The 12376-nt window shown below is 40.1% G+C and overlaps 1 long non-coding RNA gene across 1 annotated transcript; it reads left to right on the forward strand.

Moving 5' to 3' along the window:
• Positions 1–4544: 4544 nt before the first annotated feature.
• On the forward strand, positions 4545–11212 carry LOC135537832 (uncharacterized). Its single transcript, XR_010455283.1, has 3 exons — positions 4545–4671; positions 9022–9089; positions 10931–11212. It is a non-coding gene; the product is annotated as an uncharacterized LOC135537832 (long non-coding RNA).
• The last annotated feature ends 1164 nt before the right edge of the window (positions 11213–12376 follow it).

The raw sequence follows: 12376 nt of genomic DNA on the forward strand, positions 1-12376 counted from the left end.
CTGCAGAACAACACCTATCATACTACTATGACTGACCCCTGTAGAACAACACCTATCATACTACTATGACTGACCCTGTAAAACAACACCTATCATACTACTATGACCGATCCATACAACAACACCTATCATACTACTATGACTGACCCTGTAAAACAACACCTATCATACTACTATGACTGACCCTGTAAAACAACACATTTCACACAACCAATCTCATGTATGTGACAATCAAACACTTTAAAAGCGAACCAACATAAAGAAAATGACAGCGTAGATTTGTTTTTATTACAACAGTTAATTTAACAGTTCTGTTTATAAATCTAGTTGACATTCATCCCAGGACACCTTGACTTGCATTCCACTCTCACTGCAGAACAACATCCTCATGAAATCACATGACTTCTAGTTAGAGGAGAGGATTCCTGTGAACACGGCCTGCTACAAGCAGGAAACTAGTTCTGGACCAACCAGAAATGTGACATGTCTGGTTGACAGTTACCCTGAACGATGCATGTGTGAACTATCTTGTCATCTCTTTGGCTAACCACATTGGAACATTCTAGTCTTTAAGGACATGAACTGGCAGAACAGGTTTCAGCAAAGTATGGAGTCATTGTTTTCAGGAAGGTGTAACCATGGCGATGGGAGGGACAACAGGCAGACTAAGTGCAAGGGCAGCCACCTGAACTACTGTCCTACAGAGACAAACAGCCACCTGAACTACTGTCCTACAAAGACAAACAGCAACCTGAACTACTGTCCTACAAAGACAAACAGCATCTACACAAACAGCCACCTGAACTACTGTCCTACAAAGACAAACAGCATCTACACAAACAGCCACCTGAACTACTGTCCTACAGAGACAAACAGCCACCTGAACTACTGTCCTACAGAGACAAACAGCCACCTGAACTACTGTCCTACAGAGACAAACAGCCACCTGAACTACTGTCCTACAAGACAAACAGCCACCTGAACTACTGTCCTACAGAGACAAACAGACCTGAACTACTGTCCTACAGAGACAAACAGCCACCTGAACTACTGTCCTACAAAGACAAACAGCCACCTGAACTACTGTCCTACAAAGACAAACAGCATCTACACAAACAGCCACCTGAACTACTGTCCTACAAAGACAAACAGCCACCTGAACTACTGTCCTACAGAGACAAACAGCCACCTGAACTACTGTCCTACAAAGACAACCACCTGAACTACTGTCCTACAAGACAAACAGCCACCTGAACTACTGTCCTACAAAGACAAACAGCCACCTGAACTACTGTCCTACAAAGACAAACAGCCAACTGAACTACTGTCCCAATACAAACAGCCACCTGAACTACTGTCCTACAAAGACAAACAGCCACCTGAACTACTGTCCTACAAAGACAAACAGCATCTACACAAACAGCCACCTGAACTACTGTCCTACAAAGACAAACGAGCCACCTGAACTACTGTCCTACAAAGACAAACAGCATCTACACAAACAGCCACCTGAACTACTGTCCTACAAAGACAAACAGCCACCTGAACTACTGTCCTACAAAGACAAACAGCCACCTGAACTACTGTCCTACAAAGGCAAACAGCCACCTGAACTACTGTCCTACAAAGACAAACAGCCACTTGAACTACTGTCCTACAAAGACAAACAGCATCTACACAAACAGCCACCTGAACTACTATCCTACAAAGACAAACAGCATCTACACAAACAGCCACCTGAACTACTATCCTACAAAGACAAACAGCACCTGAACTACTGTCCACAAGACAAACAGCCACCTGAACTACTGTCCTACAAAGACAAACAGCCACCTGAACTACTGTCCTACAAAGACAAACAGCCACCTGAACTACTGTCCTACAAAGACAAACAGCCACCTGAACTACTGTCCTACAAAGACAAACAGCTGAACTACTGCCAAACAAGCCACCTGAACTACTGTCCTACAAAGACAAACAGCCACCTGAACTACTGTCCTACAAAGACAAACAGCATCTACACAAACAGCCACCTGAACTACTGTCCTACAAAGACAAACAGCCACCTGAACTACTGTCCTACAAAGACAAACAGCCACCTGAACTACTGTCCTACAGAGACAAACAGCATCTACACAAACAGCCACCTGAACTACTGTCCTACAAAGACAAACAGCATCTACACAAACAGCCACCTGAACTACTGTCCTACAAAGACAAACAGCCACCTGAACTACTGTCCTACAAAGACAAACAGCCACCTGAACTACTGTCCTACAAAGACAAACAGCCACCTGAACTACTGTCCTACAAATACAAACAGCCACCTGAACTACTGTCCTACAAAGACAAACAGCCACCTGAACTACTGTCCTACAAAGACAAACAGCATCTACACAAACAGCCACCTGAACTACTGTCCTACAAAGACAAACAGCATCTACACAAACAGCCACCTGAACTACTGTCCTACAAAGACAAACAGCATCTACACAAACAGCCACCTGAACTACTGTCCTACAAAGACAAACAGCATCTACACAAACAGGCACCTGAACTACTGTCCTACAAAGACAAACAGCCACCTGAACTACTGTCCTACAAAGACAAACAGCCACCTGAACTACTGTCCTACAAAGACAAACAGCATCTACACAAACAGCCACCTGAACTACTGTCCTACAAAGACAAACAGCATCTACACAAACAGCCACCTGAACTACTGTCCTACAAAGACAAACAGCCACCTGAACTACTGTCCTACAAAGACAAACAGCCACCTGAACTACTGTCCTACAAAGACAAACAGCCACCTGAACTACTGTCCTACAAAGACAAACAGCCACCTGAACTACTGTCCTACAAAGACAAAGAGCCACCTGAACTACTGTCCTACAAAGACAAACAGCCACCTGAACTACTGTCCTACAAAGACAAAGAGCCACCTGAACTACTGTCCTACAAAGACAAACAGCCACCTGAACTACTGTCCTACAAAGACAAACAGCATCTACACAAACAGCCACCTGAACTACTGTCCTACAAAGACAAACAGCCACCTGAACTACTGTCCTACAAAGACAAACAGCCACCTGAACTACTGTCCTACAGAGACAAACAGCCACCTGAACTACTGTCCTACAAAGACAAACAGCATCTACACAAACAGCCACCTGAACTACTGTCCTACAAAGACAAACAGCATCTACACAAACAGCCACCTGAACTACTGTCCTACAAAGACAAACAGCCACCTGAACTACTGTCCTACAAAGACAAACAGCCACCTGAACTACTGTCCTACAAAGACAAACAGCATCTACACAAACAGCCACCTGAACTACTGTCCTACAAAGACAAACAGCCACCTGAACTACTGTCCTACAAAGACAAACAGCCACCTGAACTACTGTCCTACAAAGACAAACAGCATCTACACAAACAGCCACCTGAACTACTGTCCTACAAAGACAAACAGCATCTACACAAACAGCCACCTGAACTACTGTCCTACAAATACAAACAGCCACCTGAACTACTGTCCTACAAAGACAAACAGCATCTACACAAACAGCCACCTGAACTACTGTCCTACAAAGACAAACAGCATCTACACAAACAGCCACCTGAACTACTGTCCTACAAAGACAAACAGCCACCTGAACTACTGTCCTACAAAGACAAACAGCATCTACACAAACAGCCACCTGAACTACTGTCCTACAAAGACAAACAGCCACCTGAACTACTGTCCTACAAAGACAAACAGCCACCTGAACTACTGTCCTACAAAGACAAACAGCCACCTGAACTACTGTCCTACAAAGACAAACAGCCACCTGAACTACTGTCCTACAAAGACAAACAGCCACCTGAACTACTGTCCTACAAAGACAAACAGCCACCTGAACTACTGTCCTACAAAGACAAACAGCCACCTGAACAACTGTCCTACAAAGACAAACAGCATCTACACAAACAGCCACCTGAACTACTGTCCTACAAAGACAAACAGCATCTACACAAACAGCCACCTGAACTACTGTCCTACAAAGACAAACAGCATCTACACAAACAGTGAATCTGAGAAAATGGCTTTAAAGTTTGTTTTCTTGTCCATGCATATCAGCCATGACCACTGATCTGACCTATGACCCCTAAGTACTGATACTACACTCTGCCTTGGTATGACCTTAAACAGCTGTCTGGGTAATGAAACAGCAAAGTGCAGCATCTAGAAATCTAAATGTGTTGATCCAGATTTATTGTTGTTTTTCTGTTTGATGGAAACAGTTTGAGTTCTAACTACATTCCAACTGTATTTAATGGTGTTATGTAGTTGTGTTTTCATGTTGTGAATGTTGTATTGTAGCAGGCCGATATGATGGAGTGAGACACAGACAAGACACAGACACAGCAACAGAATAGGATATGATGGAGAGAGACATCAGACAAGACACAGAGACAGCAACAGACGACAAAGAGAAAGTAATGGAGAGAGAATAGATTTCCAGACAGTTGTAGAATGTATGCCAAGACACATTGTAAGAGCTAAAAAGAGAGAGGGAGAGAGAACAGGCAGAACCTGATATGTAAATGAGCAGAGCAAATGAAACTAACTTTTGACGACCCGATGATCATTCAGACTCTGTTTCTATTGAGAGATAAAAGGTAAGACGACGATTGCTATGTGTGTTCATATAGTTGATGATAATGTTAGTGTATTCATATAGTTGATGATATTGTTATGTGTATTCATATAGTTGATGATATTGTTATGTGTATTCATATAGTTGATGATATTGTTATGTGTATTCAGATAGTTGATGATATTTTTGGTGGACAGTGTTATAATAGTCCTACTCTCCTTAAAATGTTTTTGATATTAAATTAGATGCGTGGGGTGAATTGGTTCTTGCCCATCTGTGTGCCCCAGGGTGATCACTCCTACACTATCGAGAATCTAGAAGGATTCTTTGGCTCTCCCCATAGGACAACCATTTGTAGTACCCTTTTGGTACTAGTAGAACCCTTTTGGGTTCCATGAAACTCTTCCACAGAGGGGTTCTACATAGAAGCCAGGAGAATTCTACCTGGAACCCAAAAGCGTCTCCTATGGGGACAGCCAGAGGACCTGTTTGGAACCCTTTATCCTCAAGAGTGTACTGTATCATGGGTCCTATAGACCAGGGTGATCTCCTACTGTATCATAGGTCTATAGACCAGGGTGATCTCCTACTGTATCATAGGCCTATAGACCAGGGTGATCTCCTACTGTATCATAGGTCTATAGACCAGGGTGATCTCCTACTGCATCATAGGTCTATAGACCAGGGTGATCTCCTACTGTATCATAGGTCTATAGACCAGGGTGATCTCCTACTGTATCATAGGTCTATAGACCAGGGTGATCTCCTACTGTATCATAGGTCTATAGACCAGGGTGATCTCCTACTGTATCATAGGTCTATAGACCAGGGTGATCTCCTACTGTATCATAGGTCTATAGACCAGGGTGATCTCCTACTGTATCATAGGTCTATAGACCAGGGTGATCTCCTACTGTATCATAGGTCTATAGACCAGGGTGATCTCCTACTGCATCATAGGTCTATAGACCAGGGTGATCTCCTACTGTATCATAGGTCTATAGACCAGGGTGATCTCCTACTGTATCATAGGTCTATAGACCAGGGTGATCTACTACTGTATCATAGGTCTATAGACCAGGGTGATCTCCTACTGTATCATAGGTCTATAGACCAGGGTGATCTCCTACTGTATCATAGGTCTATAGACCAGGGTGATCTCCTACTGTATCATAGGTCTATAGACCAGGGTGATCTCCTACTGTATCATAGGTCTATAGACCAGGGTGATCTCCTACTGTATCATAGGTCTATAGACCAGGGTGATCTCCTACTGTATCATAGGTCTATAGACCAGGGTGATCTCCTACTGTATCATAGGTCTATAGACCAGGGTGATCTCCTACTGTATCATAGGTCTATAGACCAGGGTGATCTCCTACTGTATCATAGGTCTATAGACCAGGGTGATCTCCTACTGTATCATAGGTCTATAGACCAGGGTGATCTCCTACTGTATCATAGGTCTATAGACCAGGGTGATCTCCTACTGTATCATAGGTCTATAGACCAGGGTGATCTCCTACTGTATCATAGGTCTATAGACCAGGGTGATCTCCTACTGTATCATAGGTCTATAGACCAGGGTGATCTCCTACTGTATCATAGGTCTATAGACCAGGGTGATCTCCTACTGTATCATAGGTCTATAGACTTGTCTTCTCAAAACAGGCTTAAAACACAACAAGCAACAAACAAACATTTTCTCTTTCTAATCTGCTGTTAATGCTTTTCACTCAGGGAGGTTTGTTGTGTGAAAGAGACAAATAAATATTGTGGAAGGACTAACAACAACTTACACTTCCTCAAAACAGGTTGTGTGTATTCATTAGTGCCCACTGTAACAAAACGCAACAGAAACCGCTTAGGTCACATTGTACTAGCATTTAGTCTATGTTTTATGCAACATTTTAAAACTGTTAGCTGTGGAATAAACTAATGAATACAACCCAGGTTGTAGCCTACGACTTCAGCATGTTGATAGCTGCCTGATGCTGAAACCTGATTGTAGCCTGAGGGTAAACTATGATACTAGCTAGATATACTGGGTTTCTAAAGTTAGCCAGCTTCAGTTAGCTTCACATTCCAGCTCAGACCTCACCCATCAGAATATACAGAACAGAACAGAAAATATCTCAATGACTTGACATGTTCTGGTTGTGAATTCAGGCGTACAAGGTGAGAATCCTACCAGGGATTATTGTAAAGTGTGTAGAGACATTAAATGTATGGTGTAATGTTAGTATAGTGAATGATATAACACTCCTAACAGTAGATAAATTAAATGTCTGGTGTAATGTTAGTATAGTTGAAGTATAACACTCCTAACAGTAGATAAATTAAATGTCTGGTGTAATGTTAGTATAGTGAAGTAAAACACTCCTAACAGTAGATAAATTAAATGTCTGGTGTAATGTTAGTATAGTGAATGGACAGTAAAACACTCCTAACAGTCTACTTCTACTGAGACAGGTTGGTGTCAGTTTAATCACACAACATGGAGCTGACTGGACGTGGTCAAGTCAAATTCAATATATCAATATTCATATATTATAGTTCACTACATTTAACATGATAATGTAATTGTATCATAGTTCCTCTATAGTGTAGTGACCCACTACATTTCATATGATAATGTAATTGTATCATAGTTCCTCTATAGTGTAGTGATACTCTAAATGTCATATGATAATGTAATTGTATCATAGTTCCTCTATAGTGTGAATGACCCTCTACATTTCATATGATAATGTAATTGTATCATAGTTCCTCTAGTGTAGTAATCCTCCACATTTCATATGATAATGTAATTGTATCATAAGTTCCTCTACATTTCATGTGATAATGGAATTGTATCATAGGTCCTCTATAGTGTAGTGATCCTGTCAGGACCCGGTTACGAACCTGGGTCTCCGGAGTGAGAAACAGTCACTTAACCAACTGAGCCACGAATAGTCAGCAGAACCCAGAAGATGAGGCAGACACAGCAGTACTTAAGACGGTGTATTTAATAAAGTAAAAAGGAGAAGTCCTTAAATACAAAAATGGCAAATCCAAAAGGTGGTAGGAATAGCACAAAAAAGCCTCAAGAGACACTCAAAAACAAAAACAGAATTCCACAAGAGCATCCACCGGAATCGACAAGAAAACACAGAACACTAGGGCTGGGTGCTAACATACAAACACAGAGCACAGAACTGAGGGAAACTAAGGGTTTAAATACAATCAGGGGAAACGAGGTACAGGTGCAAATAATAATGGGGAACAAGGGAAAACATAAGGTCAAAAAGCACAATGGGGGCATCTAGTGACCAAAACCCGGAACAACCCTGGCCAAATCCTGACAGATCCTCTACATTTCATGTGGATAATGTAATTGTATCATAGTTCCTCTATAGTGTAGTGATCCTCACTACTAAATGAGCCACGTCACAATTCCAACCAAATTAACCTAATTGATGCCAATGGCACGATGCGTAGGTTGTTCACCTTTAACACATGCAACCTGGGTTCGCTTCCCTGCCCCGCTGTTTGCTACATTGGTGTCTGAGACATGCTTTTGTGTGAGCCAGGTAACAATTCCCACCATGTGGGTTAACCCTATTGGTGCAATACGTAGGGTGTTGACCTCCCTGCCCGCTGTTTTCAACTATATTAACAGCACAGGCTGCCCCACATTCGTTGAACAAAGAGACACAATAATACGAGTGAAAGGATTTTAGGATAATATCAGTAAGTGTTGATTTAGAGTTGTCTTCTGGGTTCAGCCTTCTAGTTGCCTTCATCAACAGGTTGAAATGTAACTAATGACATCACAATGACATGTCCTCAGAGTTGGAAAGATCCTACATCTGAACACATTATTTAACATGGTGACATGGTGCTGCTAGTGAAAGAAAACATTAAGAGACAGAATACAGGCGGTGGAGTTTGCACAAAGTTTACGTACAACAATATATTGAACTAGGTAGACTGAGCATAGAGCTAAAGGCTATAACCACGGGGAAGAAACTGTTCAGATTGGGGTCTATAACATCCAATCACAGAGGTTTACAGCAGCTGACAGTTGCAACTTCATTGCTAATAACTCAAACTTCCTTTTTCAGATAAAGACATCATCTCTGTACAGATGTAGGATCTGAATTTGATCACCCTGTTGCAGGAAAACTAAAACTTGCAGTGTATTTGATGTTTTAAAAGGCTTCTGAAGTTTGTCATTTCCACTTTCCACTTTAAAATGTTAATTATAATCCACATAATTTTTCTGCTGTAGTAAACTGTCTCAAATTAAGATCCTACATCTGTAGCAAAATACCTGTCTTTCATGTGTTCTCCTTTGACGATTTGACATCTTTTATTGACTGTTGTTTAGGCTGGTTGAATGAGTTGTCTATGAAAGCTACTTCATCTGTGAGAAAACAGGCGTCTGCACCAGTGACTGTAAGTTATGTGATTTCCTCATATGAAATTAAAAGTATGTTTGTAGCCTACGCAGTTATAAAATGGCTGTTGAAACTGTGGCACATATTTCTCAGTACATTAGAAGTCAGATAAATGTGTTGAGACGTAGGAAAGATGGGCAAACTCTCGTTGGTCTTGGCTTTCTACACACTATTATAAGGTTAGTCGATGTCAGACATTCAATAGTCAGAGTAGGTTTGAGCTATGATCACTTATCATGCTGACAAACCTGATGGTCTCTGTGAACTGATCTGAACAGGTTTAGACTGGTCATCTATGATATGTAGGTTATATACAGTACATTCTCTGTCCTGCTACTGGTAGGACTATAACATTATGTGAACTGATCTGAACAGGTTTAGACTGGTCATCTATGATATGTAGGTTATATACAGTACATTCTCTGTCCTGCTACTGGTAGGACTATAACATTATGTGAACTGATCTGAACAGGTTTAGACTGGTCATCTATGATATGTAGGTTATATACAGTACATTCTCTGTCCTGCTACTGGTAGGACTATAACATTATGTGAACTGATCTGAACAGGTTTAGACTGGTCATCTATGATATGTAGGTTATATACAGTACATTCTCTGTCCTGCTACTGGTAGGACTATAACATTATGTGAACTGATCTGAACAGGTTTAGACTGGTCATCTATGATATGTAGGTTATATACAGTACATTCTCTGTCCTGCTACTGGTAGGACTATAACATCATGTGAACTGATCTGAACAGGTTTAGACTGGTCATCTATGATATGTAGGCTATAGCTGAGGTATAGACCTTGATCTGTATATCACAAACAAACTGCTATTATACATTATAACCTAGCCTACTTTACATAATATAACATATCACTAACAACCCACTACTATACATTATAACCTAGTCTACTTTACATTATATAACATCTACATATTTACATTACATTTACATTTAAGTCATTTAGCAGACGCTCTTATCCAGAGCGACTTACAAATTGGTGAATTCACCTTCTGACATCCAGTGGAACAGCCACTTTACAATATCACTAACAACCCACTACTATACATTATAACCTCGTCTACTTTACATAATATAACATCTACATATCACTGACAACCCACTGCTATACATTATAATCTAGTCTACTTTACATAATATAACATCTACATATCACTGACAACCCACTACTATACATTATAATATAGTTTACTCTACATAATATAAAATCCTTTACTTGTTGCAAATAAACTTTCTGAATGGATCAGTGATTTCCCCCTCAGATCAATCATGTCCGTTTTATCCCTTCTGTCTACATTCTCAGATACATTTAGAAAATAACAGATTGAAAGACAATAAATAGCCACTTTTCATGAATAAAAAGAAGTGTGAGACATGACCTTGTGTTGCTGTACTGTCTATAACTACCTTAACAAACAGTGACTTATTATTATTATTGTTATTGTTGCTGTACTGTCTATAACTACCTTAACAAACAGTGACTTATTATTATTATTATTATTGTTGTGTGTACTGTCTATAACTACCTTAACAAACAGTGACTTATTATTATTATTGTTATTGTTGCTGTACTGTCTATAACTACCTTAACAAACAGTGACTTATTATTATTACAGACAGTTGCCATGGAGATGACATGTCACAACTACATATTCATGTGATTGCATTAAATCACCTGATTGTTTCTATATGTCTGTTAGTAAATGTTTTATTTCTCAAACGAGATAATGGATAAATGTGAACAATTGACATTCAGTAATTAGTTGTCACCATATTAACCACAACCAACATGTTGGATCTCTGTTTAGGGGTCAGTGCTCTAAAATGAGTCTCTCTGGGGAGAGAGAGGAGGGGGCCCTGCCTCTAAAATGCATCTCTCTGGGGGACATGACACCAAAGCTAAGAGGTAAGATGACCATTTATAAAGAATTTATCGAGTTCATTAAAAAAATAAAGAGCTATCTTAAGATGAAACACTATATATCCATTGTTAATCAGGAATGGAATGTTGGTATCCTGTATATTTGACTGTGATATGTGGTTGTCTCACCTTGATATCTTAAGATGAATGCACTTACTGTAAATCACTCTGGATAAGAGCATCTGCTAAATCAGGGTTCTCAATCCGGGGTCTGTGGAGGTACTGCAGGGGTTCTCAATCCGGGGTCTGTGGAGGTACTGCAGGGGTTCTCAATCCGGGTCTGTGGACAACGTTGCAACAATGTTCATTTTCATCAAACTCATATTACACCCTAGATGCCTTCAAATGCCCAATTTATAGCCATGCCCAATTTAGGACTATTATTTAACAATGTGATGTTGCGCTCCAAAGGGAGAACTTGAAATAACATGATGTGTTTATTATTATACACTCTCAAATAACATGATGTAGATAATTAAATCATCAAAAGAAAAACGTGTTTAGAAAACAAGGTTCCTTATAGAGCCAAAAAGGCTTCTATCACTTCCTTAAAATATGAAATCAATAAAAGTTATATATATTTTGGGGTTCAGTGAAGAAGAACCTCTAGAGTTCTGATCAACAAAAGGTTCATGTTTTGAGGATGTGAACCCAGCAGCCCTCCAGTGGTCAGATCAATTCCACCTGTTTTTTCCAGCGCCCGGCCCGGGATTCGAACCAGCCACCTTTCGGTCACAGCTCCAACTCCAACCTGAGTTAATCTTCAGAAATAAGCATGAGTTAATCTGCCAAAATGAAGACAAAATGCTATGCAGTTATACATAATTATTATACATAACTCAGTGCCAAAAGCACAAGACTTGCTGTTGCATGTAGGTCTATATTATTTATGGGTTGATCACATAGAAATATAAAAACATTTATTAGTTATTTTTAACTACTGCAATGCAATTACATGTGGCACAGGAACCACTGACTCACTGCATTATTCTATAGTATTATCAAGACACCTGCTGTTAACTCTTAACTACTTAGGACAGCTCACGAGGTGTCCTAAATATCTGCCGACTAGATGGGTAGGTAATTTAGGTAATGGGTAGGTAACTAGGTAATTTATACCCATAAGTGTAAAATGTCTTTATTCTCAGCACTTATACGACCAATTTTCTACTCTGAGACACTTTGTGGATGTGGTCCCAGATCTCAACATATTATTATAAAAAAACATAGAATGTTTGTTTTACATAGTAATACAAAATGAATATTACTAATGTAACCCACTGTAAAGACTGGGTTTAGTTGATTGTGTTCCACTGCTCATGTCCGCGTTCTG

This window comes from Oncorhynchus masou, unplaced genomic scaffold (genome assembly GCF_036934945.1).
Source record: "Oncorhynchus masou masou isolate Uvic2021 unplaced genomic scaffold, UVic_Omas_1.1 unplaced_scaffold_8526, whole genome shotgun sequence".
NCBI classification, from domain to species: domain Eukaryota; kingdom Metazoa; phylum Chordata; class Actinopteri; order Salmoniformes; family Salmonidae; genus Oncorhynchus; species Oncorhynchus masou.